This window comes from Eulemur rufifrons, chromosome 8 (genome assembly GCF_041146395.1).
Source record: "Eulemur rufifrons isolate Redbay chromosome 8, OSU_ERuf_1, whole genome shotgun sequence".
Classification (NCBI taxonomy): Eukaryota; Metazoa; Chordata; class Mammalia; order Primates; family Lemuridae; genus Eulemur; species Eulemur rufifrons.
Window position 1 is genome coordinate 22,866,473 of NC_090990.1, and position 26,191 is coordinate 22,892,663.

The following is a 26,191-nucleotide window of genomic DNA, read 5'->3' on the forward strand; positions in this document are numbered from 1 at the left end:
GGACGAGAAGTTAAAGCTGATCATATAGTCCTAGCAATCCAAATAGCATGATTTCATTGTGAAACAAAACACCATACATTTAAGTGAATAAACTTTTTCTGCAACCTTACTGTTTTCTTCCTAATTTATAAAATAGAGACTATATCAAGTACTTGTATTTCAGGCTGGTGCTGGTTGGTTGAAGAATATGAGGAGGAAAAATAAGGATTTGCTCTCTTTTGGAAGGGACATATAGTTAAAGCCACGTTGTGCAAACGCTGAGTGTCTGGCGACCAAGATATGAGGATGATTCTGTCTGGACTTGGGCAGCTTTGGTCTCATTGCTAGAGCAATGATGGGGATATACATTCTGTATCTTCTGTAAGTCCCTCATTTAACATGAGAGGTGTCCTTATAAAAGAATACCCTGTGAAGAGGCGGACACACCCAGGGATTAGATACGCACAAGACACAATCTCCGCATGTGAAGATGGAGGCACAGACTGGAGTTGTGCTACCACAGGTTAAGGAACATCTGGCACTGCCAGAAGCTAGGATGGGGCAAAGAAGGATTTCAGAGGGAGCACAGCCTGGCTGACACCTTGATTCATACGTCTAGTCGCCAGAACTGTGGGATGATACATTTCTGTTGTTTTAGCCACCCAGCTGTGGTACCTTGTTATGGCAGCCCTAGGAAACTAATACACTGCCCAATATTGAACCTGACTAGCCTAAAAAGATCAAATGAAACTAATGGTAAAAAGGAGTACAAAGACATAAAAACAACCTTGTTAACACGGAGCTTGGCATGCTCCAAGGCAGGGGTTCTCAAAATGTGCTTCATTGGCAACTCTCCAAAAATGCAAATTTTCAGGCCGCACGTCAGACCTACTGAATCAGAAATTCTGGGAATGGGGCCCAGCAACCTGTGTTTTCACAAGCCTCCTGGCGGATTCTGATGCCCAGAAAGTTTGAAAGCCATTACTCTGAGTAATGGTCTCATTATCAACTCTATTATGAAATTAAAAAGTGGCAGTCACATTTATGAAATTAGATGGTTATAATGAAGCTCCTGGAAGATGGGGCTAGAAGCTGGGGAGGAGTGGGATGGGGGAGGTTTACCAAACATACTTTTTCCCTGCTGAGAATCCCAAAATACCTCCATGTGGAAAGGGGAGAATGTTGGCAGCCTCAGTTTAGAGATCTTCCCATTTCTCTCCAGCCTCACTGCCTACCACGAGCCCACACACAGCAGATTCCACAATTAGTCACACTCTGTGTCTCATGCCTTTGCCCAGATTGTTCTCTCCGCCTGGGCCACTCCCTGTGCCCCTCTCCCCCATCTCCCTGGCCAGAACCCATCCTTCTCTGCCATGTAGCCATAACGTCTGATCGTCCTACAGGCTTCCCTTCTGTACCCTAGCCTGGATTTGGTGCCTTCTTCCCAACTTTGATAACATAGCAAGACAGTTGATTTTCTTTTCTAGGCAGTGATTCTATTACTTTTAGACCCCTAATGCCTAAGATGGTCCCTGGCCAGCAACAGTTAGTATTTGTTAAAAGAGGAATCAAGTTTGAAGCTCTACTGAGAGAACTTCACCTCCTGATGAGGAATCCTGGGTTAAGATACTGAAGCACCCCATGAAAGTACAATATTACCTGAGAAGGTACCCTTGAAACTATTAATAGCCAGTAACACCTTTACTCAAATTTGTTGGTCCAATAAATAGGGCCCAGGACACATAAATTTTGATTTGGGAATGGAGCAAGAGGGGGAAATAAAAGATAAGTCGCGTTGAAGTGATGGGCATGGGGACTCTAGTTACTGTAAAAGGTAGACACAGAAGATCCTGGTCAGAAAGTCTGGGTTCTAGAGCCAGCGATACCATTTCCCAGCTAGGAGTGCTCCATCAGCACCATGCGGAGGTGGTATTTACCTCCTACCTCACAGAGCTTTTGACAAAATAGATACAGAAAGCATTTTGGAAACAAATCACATGAATGCAAAGTATCATGAGAGAGAGTTCAGAAAGAGGGTAGGTAGGATGTGCTACTCCATGAAATGAACAAACATCGCTAGGGCATAGTCTACATATGTGAATGCAACCCTGGCCAAAGTATTCAACCTCTTTGTGCCTCATTCTCCTCCTCTGTAAAATGGACAGATTTGTAGCACAGACTTCATGGGTTTCTTTTAAATAACAGGTGAAATAATACACTTAAAACACCTAGCACAGCTCAGGCACAGGTTGGAAAGAGAGTACGTTAGGATAGGATAGAAGATGACTTTTTTCCCCCCAAAGATATTATAAAAGATACTCTAACTTCCTTCCATAACTCAAAGCTAGAAAAATCTTTCTTGTGTCTAGTGATAGAGTAAATTCTTAATGCTGTAATCTCAGTCAGTTTGTCCTTGTTTAGTCTTAGTAATGCTATACATTTTGGGGATCCGTACATTGAAATTTCAGTAGCCAAGGCCACAAAAAAGACTGCTATAGAAATCTCTCCATCTTGAATCTCTCCACAAAACACACAAAGCACATGCACACACACAAAGGACACACACAGTACACACACACAAAGCAATACACACAGCACACGCATATACACAAGCATACATACAGTACATACACTGTGCATACACAGCACACACTCAAAGCTACCATTTCTAGAGCTTGCCATTTTCTGCCACCCCTGCTCAGCCTTGGACTGGTCTGATGTTGGGTTAAACCATGGTAGGTTGGTCTTTCTGCCACTGCTATGTCCTGACAAGCATAACTAAGCCAAGACAGGGGTCACGGGAAACAGCTGATTACCAGGCTTTCTGAACAAAGTTCAAGGGCCTAGAAACTTATCTAGAGGATTTTTTTTTTTTTTTAACCAGCCTTCTTTTCTCTTCTTCCTCTTGTTCCACCCCTCCAAACTAAGCTGTAACTCAGGCCTACCTGTGGCCCTGTCAGTACCACTTAACTCTTTGTAGTGCTTGGGGTCAAAGAGTTTGCTGACCTTCATGAACACTAGCACCGAGAGTGCCTTGGAGAAGCAAGGACTGTGCTGGGTACCCTGATTTCCTGCGACCATCTGAACATGCTCCCCCAGGGCTTCTTCTAAGAGTATAGCCTTCCTCCCTCAGAGTCTCCCTTTACAGCCCTATCAGGAGATTAAGGGAATGGGGGTTTAAATACTTTGCTATATTCTAGAGAGACAGACTGCCAGGGATAGATGGTGTCTGCTGTCATGAGACTTGCATTTGGTATGTAAATGATCTTTTATCCATTAGGAGGCCAGCGTTCTCAGGCCTGGTGCTGGTAAATGACAATAATTCTTGCCACTTATTGCTTGCTCAGAGACAGGAGGTTTATATGCATGATCTCATTTATTCCTCACACAACCCTATGATACAGGGATTATTTCCTCATTTTTCACATGAGAAAACTGAGCTTCATAGAGGCCCTATAACTTATCAGAGGCCACAGAGCTAGGAAATGGCAGGGGTAGAATTTGAAACCAGGGTTGTACGTCCATGTACAAGAGGCAGAGCTACTTGTGCTGACTCCAGTATAGGCTTCTCTGGGCCAGTCAGTGCTTATGAATTTAACATGGCTCCTATGGTCTGCTGTCTAAAAGACTATTTTGGCTGAGCGTGGTAGCTCACACCTGTAATCCTAGCACTCTGGGAGGCTGAAGCTGGAGGATTGCTTGAGCTCAGGAGTTCAAGACCAGCCTGAGCAAGAGCGAGTAAGAATAGAAAAAATTAGCCAGGTGTGGTGGCACAGGACTGTAATCTCAGCTACTCCAGAGGTCAAGGCAGGAGGATCACTTGAGCCCAGGAGTCTGAGGTTGCAATGATGGCACTGCACCTGCAGCTGACAGAGCGAGATGCTGTCTCAAAAAAAAAAAAAAAAAAAAAAGGACTATCTTACAAGAGTCATCGAATCATCTCAAGCAGTAGGGTTAGTCCAAGGCAAACTTGTCAAGTGTAACTCTCCCAGGCTCTGCCTGGTATCTCAAATCTATCACTCTGGGAATAATATTAGGGTGTGTTTAACATTTGTAGGCCTTTCCTGTTCATAAGTATTTTCATATATATTATCTACACATAAGACTGGTCCTGTTAGCAGTGTTTACAAAATCATTTGCAATCATTTAGTTGAAAAGTAATACAGAACAAAAACAACTGCTCCCCAGTGCTTTGGAGAGAGGGGGTAGAGGAAGTTGACCTTTCTGAATGCCCAATATGTGCTGGGCACAGTCTCAGGGAACCAGCATGATTTATGAGAAAGAGGAAGAGCTATGTAGTCAGAGAAAGCTGTTTTGATTCCTGCCTCTGCCCCTGCTGGGAGACCTTGGACATATTACTTAACGTCCCCAGGCCTAAGTGTCGTTATCTGCAAAACAGTGGTAATCATATTGCTTATTAAGAGTTATTGGGAAAAGTAAATAAGAAAATGCAAAGCAAAACACTTAAGTACCACATGCAGCACAGAATAGGCACTCCGCAACGATCAACCTCCCTTTGCCTGCTTAATCTTTCTAGCATTGCTTTAGAGCAGTAACTATAGACGAGGAAACAGGTTCTAAGAGGTAAAGTACTTTTCCAAGATCATAAAACTATTAAGTGGTGTAAACCAGAAAAGTCTGAATCTAGAGCTCATGTACTTTGAATGTGGAAAAGGGAAAACTCTCAAAACATTTGGGCTTTGAATCCTTTGTAAGTATTGAGCATACTCTTAGTCCTGGCTTGGACGTAAGTTTTCTACCAGACTCTGAAAAGCCGCATTCTCAAATTCTAGGGATTTTCTTCTTAGGAAAAGAATAAAGAGAAAGAAAAAAACCTCATCTACAAGTGAAACTGTAAGAAGTGACAATGAGGGTAGGCATAAGCCACTGGGTGTGTGTCTGTGAGAGGAGGGTGTTCATATATGTGCACTTACGTACATATGTGTGTTGGGAAGAAAGGGGGAAGTGAGAGACTAGCAGTTAGCAACTGCTGTTACTAGATAAATCCCCCCACAACTCCAAGCTCTGTGCAGTGAAAGTGCTTTCGAAAACCAAAGTGAACATTAATGTACATTCTTCTAGGGTCTACTCTGCATGCAACAATTGACCGATCAGTTCTAAAGGTGTTTGGATTAATATTGAGCCTACATCACATTGTGAACGGGCCATATAACTTGAACTTATAGCTTCCTTTCTCCACTCCCTTCTTCCATCCTGAAGGCCCAGCCCGCCACTTAGAGGGCCCAGCCCTTCCTACAAAGGCTTCCTCCTGCGCTGCTTCTGTCCTAGCAACTTGTCCTAGCAGCTGTTTCATAGCTCTGGAATCACAAAGCTATTCCAGAATCCCAGACCCAGCTCCGGGGCCTCCCACCCTCATTTATCCCAAATAATAGCCTTTCATTCCTATTAACGTTCCTTTCTAGCAGAGACATACTACATGTCTGTGGTCAGCCTATGATCTCCTGTGACCACCAGCCTTTTGCTTCTTATCTTATTTGGAATGTTCTATTCCATTTTACACTCTTAAGTTTGCTTTTCCTCTCTTAGCATACCCATTGGCTTTTAGTGTCTTGTATTTCCAACCCATTCTCTATTATTTATTTATAGGGGAAACCTGTCTAAATGGGTAGATCTCCCTCAACCCTCCACACTTTTCCAGCCAAGTATAACTCTAAACTCTATCCTACTTCTTTTCTCATATTTATAAAACTTGGGTAGCTAATTTTGACAACTAAAGAAGGCAGAACTAGGACTAAGGGTGGAAATTATAAGGAGATAGACTTTAATTCAATAGAAAAAGTACTTCCTAACAACTGGAGCTGCTAAAGAGTGGAATGGCGCTGCTTCCTGAGAACAGAGCTCCTGGTGGTGGAGGTGTTGATGCAGAGGCCGGGCAACCGCGTGGCAGGTGTAATGCATGCAGCATTGCCTCTAGGGCTGCTTTGAACACTGGTAGAACATAATTCCATGAAAACCTTCTACTGGACACCAGAAATCCACCTGAAATTCTAAGCTTTTTCTTATATTTCACTCTTCAATTTGCGAACATTTTAGATGCTAATCTTGTTTTTCAAGCTGCAGGGCAGTTCCTAACTGGTTTTTATTCTAGTTATTAATGAAAAAAGTGAATTCCGTTAGTATGAACTTCCTGATGCTTATCATCTACTGAAGGTGGAGAAAACCACTGTTCTTATTTCATGCATGAGGCAGCCACAAAGTGGCCAAGTAGAAAAGCTCATCATTTTTTTTGGATTCCCACACTTGTCAGCCACCCAACCACTCACTGACCACTACCATCCACCCTTCCTGTATTTATTAAACAATTACTCTGTGCTTGGTGCTGAATGGAATACACAAATGACTCAGATATTGACTCTGTTCTTAAGAAGTTAACAGTTTAAGAGGAGAAATAAGAAAAGTATATATGTAAATATAATAGGAGGCAGCAAATTTTTTCTGTAAAGGGCCAGATAGTATATAGGTTAGGCTTTGGAGACCACATATGGTCTCTGTTGCATATTCTTCTTTGATTCCTCACCCCTCCAACACACCAAAAAAAAAAAAAAAAACACAACATTTAAAGATGTAAATATTATTCTTAGCTTGAGAGCTTTACAGAAATGGGTGACAGGCTGAATTTGGCCTCCAGGCCCCAGTTTGCCCACCCCTGAAATGTAATAAGGTATAAAATGGTAACTTTCACTTGAACCAGCAAAAGTTTCATTTGGGGTAGGTCTTTAAAGATGGGTTTGATTGGGGACATTCTAGGTGGAAGGAGACCACTCCTATTATACATTACCTCTGTTTTCTATTCTTTGAGCAGAGATTTTCAAAGGGTGGTCAATATATCACCTTTGGGCTTATTAGAAATGCAAGTTTTCAGGCCCACGGTAGTTCTCAGACTTTAGCATACATCAAAACCACCTGGAGGGTTTGTTAAAATAGATTGCTGAGCCCCACCTCAGATATCTGATGCTACAGGACCACACTTTGAAAATGACTATTTTGGTGAACACTAGGGAAGCAGAGGTGGAACAGAAATTGTTCTCTATTTTAATGTCTGAGAAAGCAGTGATGAAGAATTGAGAAATAAAAGGTAATGAAAGTCACTGCTGGAGATAGAAGAAGAAGATCTGCACTTGAGGGCCTGAAGGTTTGCAGAGCACCAAGTTCATTCCATGTAGTACATGTACTCAGAAAGGAGCTTCGAGCCACTGTGAATTAGCGATGGCTTTTTTCCTCCAGGGCAGGAGCTCCGAGTCTTTTGAGGCTCACCCACTGGAGACAGCAAGTCACTGTGGGGGGCTGTATGGTTAGGAGGATCTTCTCTTCTGAGTCTTGGTTATTGGGGTCTTGCTCCGGACATTTTGCATATTTTTACCACTCCTACAAAATGGTCCCCTCTGCATTATGCCTGGGACTATCTCCTTTGATCAGGCAAAAATAGCAGTGCTTCTATTTTAGCATTTAAATTAAATGGCTTCTAAAAACTCAGATGTGGAGCTCAGGGAGGGTGAGCTGTGGAGAGGGGAAGAAGGGAAAGACAAACCAGAGAGAGTACACAGAGGAATTTCAGAGGAGGCTATGGGCAACCAGACACACGAGGAGTCATTAATCTGGCAGACAATGAATGGCAAAAGGCAATTAGCTTGCCTGGGGTTGTAGCAAGCCAATGAAGTATGCAGTATGGCAACTGAGGGTCTAGTGTAAGGGCAGGGTCACTGCTAGGGAACTCAAAAGGAGGGCAAGAAAAGGGAGGTTAGAGGTGGGAAGCCACCTGGGGCTAGCATGAAGGGAAAGGAAAGTGCTCGGGGTCTTCATGGATATTCATTACTCAGTGGAAGTGTCCAGGTGAGGCTGTGTACTTGCCAGGGCTCTACATGCCGTTATCCTAAGACACAATCTTGAAGATGAACTAGATGCTTGGGTTGCATGCACACACATGTGCATACACACATACATGCACACACACACATGCACACACAGATGCTCTCTTCATATTGCTGCCTCTTCATCACCTGCCTAATCTAAGCAGGCAGAGGGTAGGTTGAGGATTGCCTGGCTGAGTAAGACTAGGACCACATGCCTAAACATGGGCAGAGTTATAACAGACACAGTTCTAAACTTCAGTCTATGGGGCTTCCTTTCACAATTTAAAGCATGCTTGTTTTTTCTGTCCCACGCCTCATTTACATATGCATTCTCACGTTCTATTCCTTACAGGCGCTCCACAGCCATGCTAATGGTTCTTATCTGCCTACACACAGTCTCCAGATACATTCATTTATACACCCTTACTCACAGTCATTCCCATACATTAAACACTGCCTCCTGTTTCTAAAAATCACTTCAGATGTCAAAGTTTCTTCTGTTCCTGCTATCTGCAGGGCCCTCCTAGCTTTGTCATTCTTATAAAAAAGGAAAATGTACCCATACTGGCTTGACTGAGTAAAGAGCCCAACCCAAAACAGATTGTCCTACCGTGGGATGCAGGTTTGTAGCTGTGGTGTCCCCGCCTTCAAGACCATCCCATTTATCTCTCTTTGTTCCACTCCCTCTCTCTTCCTGCACAACACTGCAATCACACACATACTCTGTGTTGGGGGAAAAAAAAGGACAGCCTAATTTCCTGATGATTATGTTGTTACCTAGCAACAACCAATCAGGGGCTGGGCTTTTTGCCTGCAGTATTTCATGCAAATAGTTTGGAGAAATTGCAGGGTAACCCAGGCTGCTTAGTCTGTCTTCTCAGGGGACACATTACAGAATAAAACCAACCCGAAAGGGGACTACTGAAGCCGATAGCAGGCCATTTGATCTCTCTTCTTGCTGCCTCTGTCCTGTACACCCTTATAAAAGCGCTGGGGTTCTGCAGACAGACACTCAGGGAGGCCAAAAACTTGCTCATGGGTAAAGCAGTCATCTTTCGCCCTGGATCTTTGTACTGATGACTGGCGTCCACAGCAACCTCCAATACCCTGAAAACCCTACTTCCCGGGAAGGCCAAGAATGTGGCATACTCAGTAGTTGCCTGTGGAGGACAGGAAGGAAAGCCCTCCTCAGCCCTCATGTTCATAAAGGAGCCAAAGCCTGGCACTTCTAACCTGATTTATGAGCCTCACCTTTGCCCATGTTGGCCTAAATCTCCGGGGAAACCCGTTATGTGCAACTGCATTCTACCTGGTGCTAACTGGCAAATCCTCATTTAAATGGCTGAATGACAGAAGCCACATCACTTATAAAACCTCTTAAAGAGATTTTTTCTTTTTCTCTTCCAACAAGTACTGAGCATTTGATGTAAAGTTTTGTCAGGCGCATACACACTAACTTTCTGTAAGGCTCAAGGACCAGTTCAGTGAGATGACCAGTACCATATGAAGTAGACTCAGAAGACAGGCTCCAAACCTGTCTCCTGTGGGGACAGGGGCAGGCTTCAGATAGTAGGGATCGGATTCAGCAGTTTTGTTATTGTTGTTGTTGACTCAATGCTCAGTAATCCAGGGCCAATGAAGGCAAGAATAAACTATGACCTCAGCTGCTGGATAGCTCTTAAGTGTTCTCTTAATACCAACTCTAACCAGCAGTTTTACAAAGGTGTGTTGTTGGTACATGGGGACAGTGAATAGCTATATCAGCCCAAGTCACCATCAGGAATGGAAAACCAATTCAAAATTCCCAGCTCAATGATTTGTAGTTTTTACATATTTGCAAGACTAGAGGTAATTAGACTCCAATCATTACAGGAAGGTGGTGCCAGCTCTCCAACCTCTGACATTCACAGCCTCACCATCCAGAGCCACATTATGGAACCAAAGAAAAGAACTGTCAATCTGCCTTTGTTCAGAAAGGCAGAGTTAAGGAATCCTACTCATCTGTGGTGGCAGGGAATGGGGGCTTTGGATAACTCTATTCCTACCCTGGTCTTACAGTAAATTTCAGAAAATTCTTTGATTCAGGCACTTTTATCCTCATAATTTTGGAATACATAGTAGAAACCCTGTTTTGCAGAAGAGGAAACTGATGGGTAACTTGCTCAAAGTTATACAAAGTGGCAAAGCTGGGATTAAAAAGCGGGTCCTTTGACTCTAAAGCATACACTGTGATGTCCAAATAATCCAAAACACCTCGAAGTCTTTATAGCAGTTAAAAAAAAAAAAAAAAGGAAAGGAAAAAAGGAAATGACAACAGAAAGCCACTTTTCAACGTTAAAAAAAAAGAGCAACTTTTTGTATTTATCATAGGCACCCAAAGGTCTTTCATCTGAAGTTAAATGTTAAACATTTAGTGACTTTCACCTCCATCTGTACATTAGAACCACCAGGTAAGCATGTCAGAAGTATTGATGCCTGCCCCTGCCCCCCTGACCAATTAATTAATTAAAGATTTCTTGGAAGGTGGTGCAGAAAGACAATGTATTTTAAAAAGCTTCTCAGTAATAGCACAACCACTTGGGAAAATGGGCTGGCAATTTCTTATAAAACTAAACATTCACCTGCCCTATAACCCAGAAATTCTATCCCTAGGAATTTACTCAAGCAAAATGAAAACACATGTCCATAAAAAGTCTTATACAAATATGTCATAGCAGCTTTATTCATAGTCGCCCCCAAAACTTGTGATATAATCATACAATGACTACTCATCAATAAAAGGAATAAACTATTGATATGTGCAACATGGATGAATTTAAAAAATACTATGCCAAATGAAAGAAGGCTTATACAAGAGTAAATACCACATAGTTCCTTTTATATGGCATTCTAAGAATAGGAATACTTAATTTATGGTGGAAAAAAATTAGAGCAGTGGTTGCCTCTGAAAGTGGGATATAGAGGTGGGGAGTGGCTGGGAAGAGGGCAGAGGGAATTTCTGGGGTTATATTAATAGAAATTTGTACTACATCAGTGTATGCATCTGTCAAAACTTGCAGAGTGGAGTTCTTCAAATTTGTGCATCTTGTTGTATATAAATTTTACCTTAAAAGAAAAAATATAAACAAATATTGAACTCTATGATATGCAGGCTGAAGTGTTTAGGGGTGAAGTATAATGATAGTTAGAACTTACTTTGAAATGCATTATAAAAAGATAGACTGATGAATGGATAGAGGGATTGACAGTTGGATAGATATGTGCAAAGGCAAGTAAGACAAAATGCTAATTATAGAATCCAGAAAATATACATGTAATGTTCATATAACGTTCACTGTTTAATTCTTTCAACTTTTTGGTATGTTTAAACATTTTCATAAGAAAATTTGGGGGAAACTCCCCAGGTGATTCCAATGAGCACATGTTGGGATAAAAGACAAATTTTAATTATCTTCGTTGAAAGGTGTGAGATGAATAATACTGTGCCCCTAAATCTCCAGGGATAATTGCAATTACACCTCTCTCAAAAGAAAAAAAAATCTGAAATGCTGTACTAAATATCTAGATTGAAACAAGAGTTCCTAGAGTTAGGCTAAAAATTATAGAGACACTATGACACTATGGCCTACTTCACACTGGACTTATATAGGACATAGACACATCATTTGACAGATGGCTTAATGGGACAAAATATTTGAAATCAGGACAGTTCTGGAAAATCTGGGCAATATGGTAACCATATTATGCTTTTGAATTAGAAAAGCTTAAGCCAGCCTCAGCAGGTGTGAGAGTAAGGTACTTATTCTCCACTCAGCATATGCTTAAGGGTTCCTATTTCACCCCTGCTTCTCCTCAGGGCTTGTACCTCTAGTCTTCTCGGACTCTGGTATTGTCTCTAGCCCTGTGTCCCCAAGGCAGACCACAAAGCCACAGGGCTAACGTGGGATCAGGTATATGGAGAGGCAGAAGCTGGTGTGTGGTGTCTCGAAGGATCTGAATGGACAGTTTATTTTAATGGGGAGGGGAAGGGTGAGGGGAGGGGTAAAGGGGAAATAATGCAGTCAAGTGCAATCTGGGGCCCTATTCCCTGAGCTGCCCCATTTATTCTGCATAATTGCTTCATTTCCACTGCCAGTGCATCTCAAAATGAATTTCATTACTGGCGCCTTGGATATCATATTGATTACCAGTTTCATCGATCCCTATCTTGCTAATTAGCATATAAATTAGCCATTTGGGGGAGGCATTAGGCAAAATTGAATTTTCTCCTTAATCTTCTTTCAGAAGGTAAATGAAAATGGATGTGGCCTGTTAAGGCCCATGGCCTTCCTCTGACTCAATCTAAGTGCTGTTCACAGCCTAGGAACCCTCTTGTTGAGGGAGGGAGAAGGCTCACAGAGGGAGCTTTCCGACCCCATAATTGAAGTAGCTGCTATCAGAACCCCTTACAAGTTATCAAGAAAATTTGAGGCAGAGGATTTTCAAGCTGAGATGTGTTTTCTTGGAAGAGACACTCTGAGCTGGCAGCCAGCACTGTCCCCTCCCACATAGACACAAGAAGAGGCCCTGTGATATAGCAATCCCTGTGGTGTTAGCTTCCAAGGCTGGAACAGAGAATATCATACTGCCCTTTGGTTAAGACGAGGAATCTGGAATCAGAGGATCTGTGGGAAAGCCTGTTCTGCCTCTTACCAGCTGTGTAATCTTAAGCACGTTCACCTCTCTAAGCCTTAGTTTCATCATCTGTAAAATGGGAATAATCACTTACATCATTGGGTAGCTGTGAGGATTAAGAGAGGGAGAATATACTTGGAGCATTTAGCACAGGGGCTGGAATACAGTAGAGCTCACTGAATGTTAGTGTCCAGCTGTACCACCACCAGGCATCCAGAGGCCAAATGAGAATCTTAGGAAACTGAATGCCAGGGTTCTCCAGAGGGGGCTGCTTAGCTTTGAAGTAAATACTACTCCAAACTCCCGGGTGCTTAGTCCCTGGAACAGGTTACAGGTCAGCAGTCAGGCCAGCTTAGGCCGGCAATTGAGGGCCGTATATTGAGTCCTTGGGAGAATGTTGAAAATGCAGAATCTTGGAGCCCACCCCAGACCTGCAGAATCTGCATCTGCATTGTAACAAGATCCCCTTGGTGATGCAAGGGCACATGAAAGTTTAAGAAGCACTGTTTTGAGCCATCCTCTTAATTAAAATCTTACCCTGTTAGAAAAAGGAAGGGACTTTGGAGATTACTTAGTCAAAAACCAACCAAGGCTCAGAAGGGCTGGGTAACTTGCCTACAGTCTGTCCATGGCAGAGCACAGATGAGGCTTCCGTCTCCTGACTCTGAGACTGATCCAGATTCAGCTGTGGCCCTCCTGGGGCTGCCCCTCCAGAGGCCCGGCAGCTCTGCTCCCTTTCTTTGGGGAAGTCACAGAGGTGTTGGTTTTGACCCTGTCTCGGGATACATTCACCATCGAAAGGAGGAGATTCAGTTCCCTTTGGAATATTATTGGGGGTTATGAGGCCTGGTTACTTGGATGACCTCAGCAGACGATACTGATATGATGGAGGAAAACACTCCTGATGACCTCTGCGAACACCTACCCTTTGAACTCAGAATGCTTCAAATAAGGAGATACATGTGATGCTCCAATGTGATGGGGGCGGTGATGCCCCCAGAGAGGGCAACTCAGTGGCTGGGAGACAGGGTAGGAGGGAGGCATGCTTTTTCACTTCATACCCTTTTGTATCTTTTAGATTTTTCTTCTCTGTGCATGTAAAACATATTCAAAAATTAATTAGTCCATAATAATAAGAATGCCTCAAACAGATTGCAACTAAAACCAAGACCCCATCTGGCCCTGCCATTAGATCATCTAGCTCTGCTTATGACAGCACTGCTTTTTGCTTCTCTCTCCTCCTGAAACCTGAGACTCAGAAGCACTGTGGAAAGGTTCTGAGGCTGGAGTGCAGATATAAACTCATCTTGCCTCGGTACCATGAGCTTCCTCATTAGGATGTGAAGAGCCCTGCAAAATTTTAAATGATACTAAGTAAGTACAATTCTGGTTTAAATCCCACCTCCACCCCACTAAATCACAGCAAGAGGAAAGAGAGGACTTTCCTCTAATGGGATTTCACTAGATTTGGAATAACCAGTAAAAATGGAAGGGCACTAAGCTTGTTACAAACATAATATGCAAATATAATCCCATTTTGTTAAGTACATGTCACTTAAGTATAGCTTAGCTGGGAGGATATATACCAAAATGTTAATAATGGCTGCATTATCTGACAAGGGTACTGCTGATTTTTATTTTCTCATTTGCCCTTTCCTTTATTTTTCAAATCATCTATATTTTTAAAAGTATCTGAGCTTGAACACCACAATATTTTAGAACAAAACATAAATGAAAGATGAAAACCCTCGGGAAAGGATGCTCACTCTCTATCTGAACAACCAACCTGTCATTCAGAAGCTGGTGGTGGCCAGGCACGGTGGCTCACACCTGTAATTCTGGCACTCTGGGAGGCTGAGGGGGGAGGATTACTTGAGCTCAGGAGTTCGAGGCCAGCCTGAGCAAGAGTGAGACCACCATCTCTACTAAAAGTTGAAAAATTAGGTGGGTGTAGTGGCACATGCCTGTAGTCCCAGCTACTCGGGAGGCTGAGGCAGGAGGATTGCTTGAGCCCAGGAGTTGGAGGTTGCAGGGAGCTATGATGACTACCTCTACCCAAAGCAACAGAGCGAGACTCTGTCTAAAAAAAAAAAAAAAAGCTGGTGGTATAGCTCTGCTCTCATTAGCCCATGGTGTCCAGACAACTGCTGCACCAGGGGCTGGAGGCTCTTGGTTTCCCAAATCCATATTTCAATGGATCCAGGGACTATTTGGTATTTTTCAGAGCAAGAAAGCACACACAGATGGGAGGCACCAGACTCCTAGGATCACCTCCCAACAGAGAGCATAGCTGGCTAAAGTCAGCTCTGACCCAGATATTGACCATTCTGTATTCCTGGGGCAAGTCCAGTTTACCTCAACAGCCTCACCGAGAACAGCTTGGAGGGTAGGTGAAAAGACACAGTGTCTGCCTCCCAGTATTTTTACAATACTGTAAGGACAATGAAATGTAAATCCATTCACAATGAGATGTAAAACATTCTACCACAGATGTATAAGGTGAACAGTGGAACAAGGCAGTGTGTGGCCATGGGGTAATCCAGGCCTGGAGAAGATCCGCCTCTGTCCTGTACTACCAGTGTGACTATGACAAGGTGCTATTTCCTTGTCTGTAAAGTGGAAATAACAACCCTTGAGGGAACACTACAAGGAATAAAGGAGATGTGTGTAAAACTTACAGATGAGTACACTCCAAAAAAGGTGTTGTAATTATCATTACTTTAGGCACTGAGCTCACAAGGGCCACGCTATAGTCACATTATCATTGTTACTGTCCCTACTTAGAGAAAGTTCCAAGGAGCCATACAATGACAGATGAATGGATACCAAGAAGGTCACAGTCATTGGGTGCAAGTTTTCCTGGCAGATGCCATATGAACAGGCCAATCTTTTTATTTGCTGCAATAGACTTAAGCATGCTTGACTTTGGAGATATGTAAAGAGCCCATTTAGCCACTGGACTACTTTTCTCATTTTCCAGGCCTTCACATAACCCAATAGGTGGTTTATGTCTAAGGACTATGACTCAATCCACTCTTGTGAAATTTCTATAGCAAGACCCTTCCATCAGTCATTGAATTTGGCAAGGAAGCTGGAAGAACAGGGGCCAGGAGGGAATAAGGGAATGGAAGTCATGGTCCTTGACCCCAAGAAACTTTAGGTGGGAATGCTCAGGATATGTGGCAGGGGAGGAAGCTTTAAAATATTTCAAGAATAATATCAAATGAATGTAACTATTTAATAATTCACAATTATCTCTAATTTCTACAGTAACTACATTTCTGAAAATTGATGCATCAACATTTTTATTTATAAAGCACTGGGAACTCTTAGAAATCAGTAAGAAAAATATATACCTTAGCAGAAAAATAGGCAAAACATATGAGCAAACAGTTCATTATTATCCTTAAAAAATTATAAGTTATAAACCCATAAAAAGATATTTAGCCTCACTTATATTTAAAGAGATTCAAGTCAAAATGATGACTATAAGATTGACAAACATTTAGAAATTTGATAACACCCAAGGATGATGTAAGGTGGGTAATATACTTCTTATACTGCTGGTGGGAATGTAATTTGGAATATCCTTTTTGGAGAGCAATATTACAACAGGTAACATTTTTAGGCACATCCCTTTTGGCCCAACAACTCTGTTATAGGAATTTACATTCCAGGATATACATCACCAAAAGCATTTTAAGATACATGTACAAGTATGTTCACTATAGTATTGTTTGTCATAACAAAAACCTGGAAACAAACCAAGCATTCATCAGTAGTATAGCAGTAGGAATAATGCCAGCTATAGTAAGAATGAAAATAGTGGCAGTTAAAATTTATTGAGCACTTACTACATGGCAGACAGGCTCATGAATGTATCTCATTTAATATTCACACAAATTCAATGACACAGACATTGCTATTTTGCCCATTTTATAAATGAGGAACATGAGGCTCACAGAGGTTAAGAAACTGGTCTAAAGTCCATGGTAGGTGGAAGAGCAGGATTCCGAGATAGTCTGGTTCCAGAGTTCATGCTTTTAACCACTATGACACACACACATCCACATCCACTTACACACATCCACACATAATGGAATCCTTTGAATCAGTTGAAAAGAATAATAAGAATGGCACATGTTGCTATGGAAAGATCTCTAAGATATATTATTAACTGAAATGATGTAGATTAGAATAATGTACTTCAGCTGACTGCTCTTGGCGTTAGTAAAAGGGAGATATACCAATGGATCATCATATCATTCTTTACTACATTTTAAAAATAATAAATAAATAAAAGCATTAAAGCAATTGCCTGAAAATTAAAAGACTTCAGCCCAAATAGAAATGCTTTTGTAATATAAAAGTTATATCCATTTTCTTTGGGTGGTGGTGAATGTAAATTTTTTTCTCTTTTTGCAAGCATGAAACAAAATTTATTGAGGAAGGACAGGATAGGTTTACAGAGCAAGAGCAAGATATAAGTTTACAGGGTAAGAACAAGATACGTTTGCCACAGAAAGACAAATGGACTCTGCTATTGTAACAAAAGGGCCATGGTGAATGTAAATTTTAGAGTGGGTTTGCTAAACTACATCATTTCCTTAGTATAGCGAGGGAATAGGAACTGAAAGAATGAGGGGAGTGTTATAAGAAAACTGGTATTGAATCTCAAAGGCTAAATCTAGTTCTGGATTTAAAGTGCAACACAGAACCATCATGGATTTGTTTACAAAAGTAAGTGATTGATATGATCACATGTTTTTGAGGAAGACTGTTCCAATGGCTATGTGGAGGACAGAACAAAACTGCAGAAAACATAAGAAGAACACATGCAGAGGCTGTAAGAGCAATGTGAGCACAAAGTCACTGAAGTCTAGGCCCACCTGCAGGATGTGGAATGTGTATCTGTTTGAATGAAACATAAGTCATGTCAAGGCTCTTCGTGCATATGGTAGCTACTCGCACAGTCTATCATCTCTCTAATCTTTTGCATTCTGATTGTCACCACCTTACCCTAGGCCCTCATCACAACGTGGCTGAGTAAATGCAAAAGCCTTCTCATAGGTTTTCCCTCTTTCTCGTGTCACTTCTCTTCTAACTCATCATTTCCAGTTCCATGAGTTTAATCTTTCTGTAATACTGATTTTACAGTCCGCTCCCTTAGAGACCTTAATAGCTTACCTTTAAGAAAGGTTCAGGGGCTGGGGTGGAAAAAAAAAAAAAAAGAAAGGTTCATGCAATTTAGTATGATAGTCACTGCCCTCCAATTGGCTCACCTAGCCAGTATCCCTGTTCATTCATTCAACAAAGTATTGAGCATCAGCCATGTGCCAGACACTGTTGTGGACACTAGGGACACAGCAGTGAAAAAAGTCCCTTCCTTGCGGTGTTTATATTCTAGTTGGGGGAGACAAAAAGTAAATACCAGGTGTGTTAAATGCTTTGGAGAAAAGTAAAGCAAGGCCAAGGGGATGGGATGCTGGGGTGGTAGAGGAAGTGCTATTACATAGGGTAGTAACTGAATGACTCTCCAGTAAGGGACATTTGAGCAGAAGCCTGAAAGAAAGGATGAAGTGAGCCATGCAGCTATCTGGGGGAAGAGTGTGCCTGGCAAAGGGAACAGCCGCAAAGGCCCTGGGGTAGGAGCACGTTCATGTGTTTAAAAACAGTAAAGACCCCAGTGTGGCTGAGCTGGGGTCAGAGGGGTTGAGTGGGGATAGTGCAGGCTGCATCATGTGGGGCAGTGGTTCTCAGCTGAGGGCAGCTTCACCTCCCAAGGGACATTTGGCACTGTCTGGAGATATTTTTGGTTGTTATAACCAGGGGTGGGGTGCCTCTGTAACCAGTAGGTGGAGGCTTGGAATGCTGCTAAACATCTTACAATGCCCAGGACCACCCCACATAACAAGGAATTATCTGGCCTCAAATGTTAACAGTGTCAGGGTTGAGGAAACCCTGCGGTAGGGCCCTGCGGGCCATTTCAGGGACTTTGCTGTCCTCCATGTGAGACAGAAAGCTGTTAGAGGGTTGGGAATAAAGGGGTGTCATCATCTCACTTCCATTTTTAAGTATCACTCTGCACATGGAGAACAGACTGTAGAGGGGAAGGGCTGAGGCAGACACCTGTTAGGAGGCTTTTCCAACCATCTAGGACAGAAACACGGTGGTTTGAACTAGGCGCTGTGATTAAGGTAGCAAGAAGTGGTCTGATTCTAGATGTATTTTGAAGGTTGAGTGGATAGGATTTGCCGATTTCATCAAAATGAACTATAATTACTTAGCCTTTTTATTCTGTTACCGATATGCCAAGTCCATTCCTGCCCATGCCTTTCTTATTTGGGCAAAGTCTATTCAGTCTGGATGTCAAGGCTTTCATCGTCCTTAACCAAAGAAACCCTCTCTTCTCCCAAAGCACCTGTAGCTTTTCTAGTCTCGGCCTCCCAATTTATTTTATTTTATTTTATTTTTAAATAATTAATGAACGCAGTCCCCCACTACCACAAATTATATAGTTGCGTTTCCCACATTGGGGAAAATTGCAGGGGTCAGCACACCCAGAGTGCAATGGATGAGCCTCGCCCTGGGAAAACCACTCTCGTGATCATGGCATCTCCCCTGCCAGGCAAGTATTATGCCTCCCAATTTAAACCTCAGTATTCTTTTCAAATATGTGATGAGATGCCATACTTTATGGTAAAACCTAACTGGGTGCCTGCTATCACCACTTTATTAATACTGTAATGGAAATCCTACCCACCACAGTAGGGGAAAAAAAATAATTCAAATATGTAAAGTAAAAGTACAGAGAAGAAACAAAATTTCATTATTTGCAGATTACATAATTGTATATATAGAAAATCTGATTGAATCTATAATTAAATGATTAGAAATAAGAGTTTTACAAATTTCATGTAGAAACCAAATATATTTCTATACACTAGCAATAAGGAGTTAAAATTAAACTTTAAAAGCTACATTGTTGGCCGGGCGCGGTGGCTCACGCCTGTAATCCTAGCACTCTGGGAGGCCGAGGTGGGCGGATCGTTCGAGCTCAGGAGTTCGAGACCAGCCTGAGCAAGAGCGAGACCCCACCTCTACTAAAAATAGAAAGAAATTATATAGACAGCTAAAAAAAAATATATATAGAAAAAATTAGCCGGGCATGGTGGTGCATGCCTGTAGTCCCAGCTACTCGGGAGGCTGAGACAGGAGGATTGCTTGAGCTCAGGAGTTTGAGGTTGCTGTGAGCTAGGCTGACGCCACGGCACTCACTCTAGACTGGGCAACAGAGTGAGACTCTGTCTCAAAAAAAAAAAAAAAAAAAAAGCTACATTGTTTATCATAGCAATGAAAGAATAAAGTAACTAGGAATATAACTAACAAAAGATGTACAAGACACTTTTAGAGAAAATTATAAAAATTTAGTAAAAGATATTTTAAAAGACCTACATAAATGGAGAGATGTTTATGATTTGGAAAACTAAAAATTATAAAGATATTACTTCTTCTCAAATCTATCTGTAGATTAAGTGTAATTTCAATATAAATTTCCCCCAAAATCTTTTAAAGAACTTAATAAGCTGATTCTAAAATTTATATGGAAATGCAAAAGACCAAGAATAGGCAAATCATTCATGAAGAGAACAAAGTGAGGAGAATTCCCTATCAGATATCAAGTTCAACTAATTAAGAAAGTTTGTTATTAGCACTGCAATAGACCCTGTTGTTGTTTTTTTATTTTTTTTTTTCGAGACAGAGTCTTGCTCTGTTGCCTGGACTAGAGTGCCGTGGCATCAGCAGCTCACAGCAACCTCAAACTCCTGGGCTCAAGCGATCCTCCTGCCTCAGCCTCCCGAGTAGCTGGGACTACAGGAGTGACCACGCCTGGCCAATAGACCCTGTTTTTGACTCCAACTGTTAACATCTCTTTCCAACTCTGCATTAAATGGTATCACATTAGAAGGCTCACATGGGTCATGGTGAGAGTATTTGTACCTGGAAATCAGGAAATACAACAAATCAGAGCTTTTTGTGTACGGGATAGAAGTGGGATGAGCTAGTTGCTAAACATTTACCAGCAATACAACCAAATAGAGATTCTCAAAATAGACCTGTACATTTATGAACTTTTTAATATGAAAGATGGGTTTATCAGATTTGGAAAGGAATGGACATTTCATTAAATAGCATGGGAAAACCAGGCATTCACATAGAAAAATAAAGTTGATCTCTCACCTCACAGAAAACTCCAAACTTAAAGTGGATTAAATATTTAAGTGGAATAGACAAAAATATAAGACTTTTAGAAGAAAATGTAGGAGAAAATCATAATGACTTCAGAGTAGGAAAGGATATTTTAAATTATAAATGATTGATAAATTTAACTACATTAAAATTAAAAATTCATGTTCAACAAAAGGCATCATCACAAGCTTTATACTGAGAAAAAATATTTGTAGCACACATAATTAAAAAAGGATTTGCATCAAAAATATTTTTTAAATACTTATGAATCAGTAAGTAAAAGATACACAGAAAAATGGGCATTATATTTGAATTGGGTCTTTTCTTTTGGGAAATATTACATGGCCAATAAACATTTTAAAAGTTCACTTTATTAATAATCAGGAAAATGTAAATTAAAACCACAATGGGATAAAAGTTCATACCCATGAAATTGGCAACAATTTTAGAGACTGACAATATCTTAGACTGGAAAGGATATGGAGCAATGGTAACATTCATACAGAGTGGGCAGGAGTGTAAACTGATACAATCACTAGAAAACAGGTTGGTATTTCACAGTAAGGTTGAACACACCCATACAGTATGACATGGCAATTCTATTCTTATCTATGCACCTATCCCAGAAAAACTTGTGCACATGTTCATGGTAGTGTTAGTGATGTTCATGGTGGTACTGTTTTTTTAAAGCAAAAAACTAAAAATGACCCAAATGTCCATTAAAAGCAGAAAGTAAAAATAAATTGTGGTATGTTAATTCAACAGAATGCTATAACAGTGAAAATGAATGATATACAATCTCATGCATCAACACAATTCAAATCTCAAAAAGATAATGTTGAGCAAAAAAAGCAAGACTCAGAATGAATACAGTATGATTCCATTTATACAGAGTTCAAAACCAGTTAAAACAAAAAAGGTATATTGTAAAAATAACAGTATATTGTTTAGGGAATCATTCATATGTGATAAAACTATAAAAGAAAAGCAAGGAGATACTTATTACAATAGTTAGAGTGGTGCTTCTGGGCAGAGGAAGAAGGTAGATGCAACCAGAAAGGGGCACACAGGTGTCTTCTAAAGTTCTACTTCCTAACTTGGGTTTTGGGTAAATGTTGTTCACTTTATTCTTCAAATACTACGTATACATTATACATTCTTCTGAGTAATTATACATGTCATGGTAACAACTGAAAAGACATATCGTGTCTACCCTAAGCAAAGGTACCACTGATGCTAAGCTAAGACTGACTCAGATTCTATCTCCACTCTGCTAAAAGTACTTTCACTGAAGTCAAAGACTTCAATGTCACTAAAGCTAATAAACATTTTTGATTCTCATTTTCCTTGACCTGCCAGCAGCATTCAACATGGCTGACCATTCTTCATTCTTCTCCCTGAAACAGTGTCTTACCTTGGCTTTCATGAAACCATATTCTCCTGGCCACTCTTTCTCAGTCTCCTTGAAAGGCTTGTCTCCCCTCACCCACCCATTCAATATTGGTGTTCCCTAAGGTTCCAGGAACCTCATTTTTTCATACTCTATTCTCTCTCTCTAGACATTCACATCCATGTCCATGGCTTCAATTACCATCCATACAGCAAAGATTTAGATCTCCAGCTCAGATCTCCCATCTGAGCTCCAGGTGGATGTATCCCATTATCTTGTCAATATCTCTACTTGGCTACTTCAAAGCAACTAAACGTTAACCTGTTAAAAACGAAACTCATGATTTCCTTCCAAAACAGTTCTACCATTCCTTCTCAGTGAGTGACACTACCAGTCATCCTTGGCATCTTACTTGATAAAAACAAATAGCCTTTTGTTTTTCCTTCCTTGGAATGAAAGAACTCACTTTCTTTTCTTCCTAGGAAAGGGTTGAAAATGACGAAAGTTATTTCGGTGATGACTCCAAGTTGGAATAAAAAATATCTAGTAATTTAGGTTTCCTACATAGAGGGAACTCAATAAAGTTAGTTCCTTTCCCTTTAATTAAGAGTTTTTCCAAAACACAACAGTAATACTACATAATTAAAGTAGTTTCCTCTCTCCTTCTTTTAACCCCTTTGTGCACATTTTCTTGTCTCTTTTTTCTACTTCGTTTTTGCACACAATAGGTTCTTAAATAGTTTCTGATTTTTCTTCATTTCCTGTTTCTACTTTTTTCCTTATTTCCCTCAGCCTCTCTCTCCATGACTGAATTAGAATGTGGTATTTCAATCTGCAAATATTTACTGAGCACCTACTATGTGCACTCTGGGATAGAGTGGTGACCAAGATAAGGTTCCTGCTCTGATGTGTTTTATACTTGGAGTGAGGAGCAAACAATTAAAAAGTCAGACAGTGGTATGAGCTAATTTGGGAATTAAAACTGAAGGATGTGGTGGAGAATAACTGGGTGGCTATTTTAGATTGGGTGGTCAGGAAAGGCCTTTCGGAGGCAGTAATATTTAAAACTGAGACAAGGAGATAGTCATTGCATCCCTTTGCACTAGGGGCTAGTGTTTTATCTCAGTTAGGGAAATTCTCTGCCACCATCTCTTCAAATACGCTCTATTCCAAAAATCTTTTTCCTTACCTGCTGGGACTTTCATTGAGGCATATTACTAGGTATTCTCACTCTAACCCCCATGTCTCTTACCCTATCTTGTAAATGGTCTATTATTTTATCTTCTCTGCTGCATTCTGGATAATTTCTTCAGACACATCTTCCAGTTCTGTCCTCCACTGTGTATGAGCTGCTGACAAATATGTTCACTGAGGTCTTCATTTTTGTAATTGCATTTTTCAGTTTTAGAAATTCTGTTTCAACTCTGTTATAACATTTTTTTATAGATTGCTTTCTTGCAGGTATTTTCAAGCTCATTAAAAATCTCTTCATACATGGTCAGCATAGTTACTTTAAAGCCTGTCTAATGATTGCAATATCTGAAGTTTTTGTGGGATTCTTTGTGTTGTTTCTGCTTGTTTTGTGGAAGTGATTGTCTTTGACTGCTGGTTGTTATACTAGAAAAGAGATATTTTTAAGATTAACTTGAAGCCTAGGATAATGGCACCATTCTCTAGGAAGGATTTTTCTTTGCTTCCGTCAAGCACCAAAGGACACTACTAGTATGGAACTATCCTGGTTAAAGTCAAAAGTTTGAGGTTCCCTGGACCACCTAAGTGATACAAACTTGAACTGCTCCAGGAATGGTTACTTCTAGTTCACTCTGACTCTGAAGGTGTAGCTCTTTAGGGTCCCAGCTTAAAGAGGGAAGGAGTTTATCAGATTTCTTACTTTGGATAGACTCTTGGCTTAGATTCATGTTTTCCTCTCCCCATGAAAGTACCAAAAACTCAGCTTGACTACACAGATAGTTCTTCCAGACTAGTGAATGCCTTCAGAGAAAAAGAGGGTTTGAGTGCTGAGTTTACCTGTCTGTGTTCTTGCTTTACCCTAGATTTTGGCCCAGGCCTATCTTACAATTTCTCTTAGCCTTTTTAGTTCTCTTCAGTGGTCCTAATTACTTCCAGTCACTATTACCAGAAGTGAAAGTCCCTACATTAAGTGTGGCGGAAAGCCAATGGATGATTTTTAAGCTGGGGAGGGAGGTAATCAACTAGTCTATTTTGGTCCCATCCTTTCAGACTCTGTTTATAGGCAAAAAGAATAACATATTAAAATCATTAACCAAAAAGAAAATAGTTTGAATTGTATGAATTCGTTATTTGTACTAGTTTGCTTCACACGAAAGCAAACTTTCACGTGAAAGTTTGTCCTCTCTCCTGACCAGACAGTAACCTCCTGAAGACTAGATATCTTTTCTGTTTTTAATAAATTTTTAGTAAGTCTCTCACCCTTTCTCTAGGACCTAGGACGAAAAGGTAAACTACCAGTCTTTTTGTCTTCCTTGTCACTATACTGGGGCTTGAGGGCCCCTGGCGAGAGAACTAGATTCTCAGGAACTCATCTCTTCCCCCATCTCCCACCTACTTGTAATAGACCATTAGCTGAATACTGAGAACAATGAAAACTACTTTATATTAAGTTTGAGGATTTAATCAGAGTGCAAGAATTTACAAATAGGTAAATACAAATACAGAGTTTGATGCTGTTCAATGATATTTAGCTCAGACGTCAGACTTTCTCGTACACTCACTGCTGACAGATGTATGAATTGGGGGAAATTTAAAAAATATACATCAAGAGCCATAGTATTTTATATAACTTTTGACCCAGTAATTATAAATTTGTCTTAAAAAATAATCATGGGGGTTTACAAAGATCTTAGCTACCTGGATGGCCATTACAAGAGGGAAAATTAAAGATTTAAAATCCCATTGGTAGGGGATGAGTAGTTGTACCTTCATATAATAGAATATTATTATATTTGATGACAAAAAAGGTTCACAATAAGGTGACAAAAGTGTTTTCTGAAAGACAGTGTAAGGAAAGATCTTTTTCTTTGGTAAAAAAATATATATACTCATAAGCTTAAAAAACTGGAAGGATATAAAAACAAAATGTTAATAACATTACTCTGAAGTGCTGGGATAACAGATTTTTTCTTGGCTTTGCTTTTTCTTCTCCTTAATTTTCTATAATGAAAAAAATACTTTTATAACAAAACAACATTGATTGTTAAAAAATAAACTAGAGTTCCTTTACATCTAATCAGCTACCTCAGACCAGCCCTTTCCAGGTCCAGTCCTTCTGTCTATCACTGATGACCAGAGAAGTCTACATTCTCCTAATTCCATCGTCTGTCCCACTTGGTCCACACACATCTTTTTGACCACTCAGAATAAAGAGTAACATTCATCTGTCAGTGGGTAGGTGGCTCATAATATGTATTTGTTGAACTGAACTGATTGCTGGGAGCCAGAAATTTATCCACATAATGGTAACAGAATGTCACATATTTAAAATGTGATTGTTTTCTAACAAATAATCTCCATTTTAAATTATCCTTGTGGCGTTATTATCTCTAATACCCAAAAATATTTTGAAAGAATACCCAAAGGGAACACTATTATTATAATGACTTCATATATTTTCTCTGGAAGGTCTGTTTGTTGAATATTTAGTAGTTTTGTGTAGTGCTGGTCAATAAGGCTTAATTGCCTCTGCTGCTGAATTGCCTGTCGCATGGAGAGAACCAAACCTGCCCCCACTCCTTTATAGAAAAAAATGAATGCCTGGAATGAGCTGGAATTTCCAGGAAAAAATACCAGCTCAATTTGTATTAATCCTTATGGGATTACTGCACTGATGTCATTTTTAATATGCTTCACTCTTCCCCTCTGGTGCACGATTCGTCATCTCCTTCCTCAGCTGGCTTTGCTGCTTTTCCTTAGAGAGCAGACTGTCTTTGTGAATGACTCTCTCAGGGAGCATGTGCAGAAGCCCAGAGTCTCACTCCATGGGAAAGTA

At 40.6% G+C, this 26,191-nt stretch overlaps 1 protein-coding gene and 1 non-coding gene across 10 annotated transcripts in view; both read right to left on the minus strand.

Annotated features, from left to right (window-relative positions):
- The window catches only part of PHC2 (polyhomeotic homolog 2), a 103,134-nt gene that overhangs the window by 56,344 nt on the left and 20,599 nt on the right, over positions 1-26,191 (minus strand). For 2 of the 9 annotated variants that reach the window (XM_069479737.1, XM_069479733.1), the window contains exon 1: positions 8,461-8,564. The exons of the other annotated variants lie outside the window; for them this stretch is intronic. The gene's annotated coding sequence lies outside the window, so the exon portion shown is untranslated. Of the gene's footprint in view, positions 1-8,460; positions 8,565-26,191 lie in introns of those variants that run through there. 9 annotated transcript variants of the gene reach the window in all.
- LOC138390941 (U1 spliceosomal RNA) lies at positions 19,005-19,160 on the minus strand. The gene has a single exon (XR_011234609.1). It is a non-coding gene; the product is annotated as a U1 spliceosomal RNA (small nuclear RNA).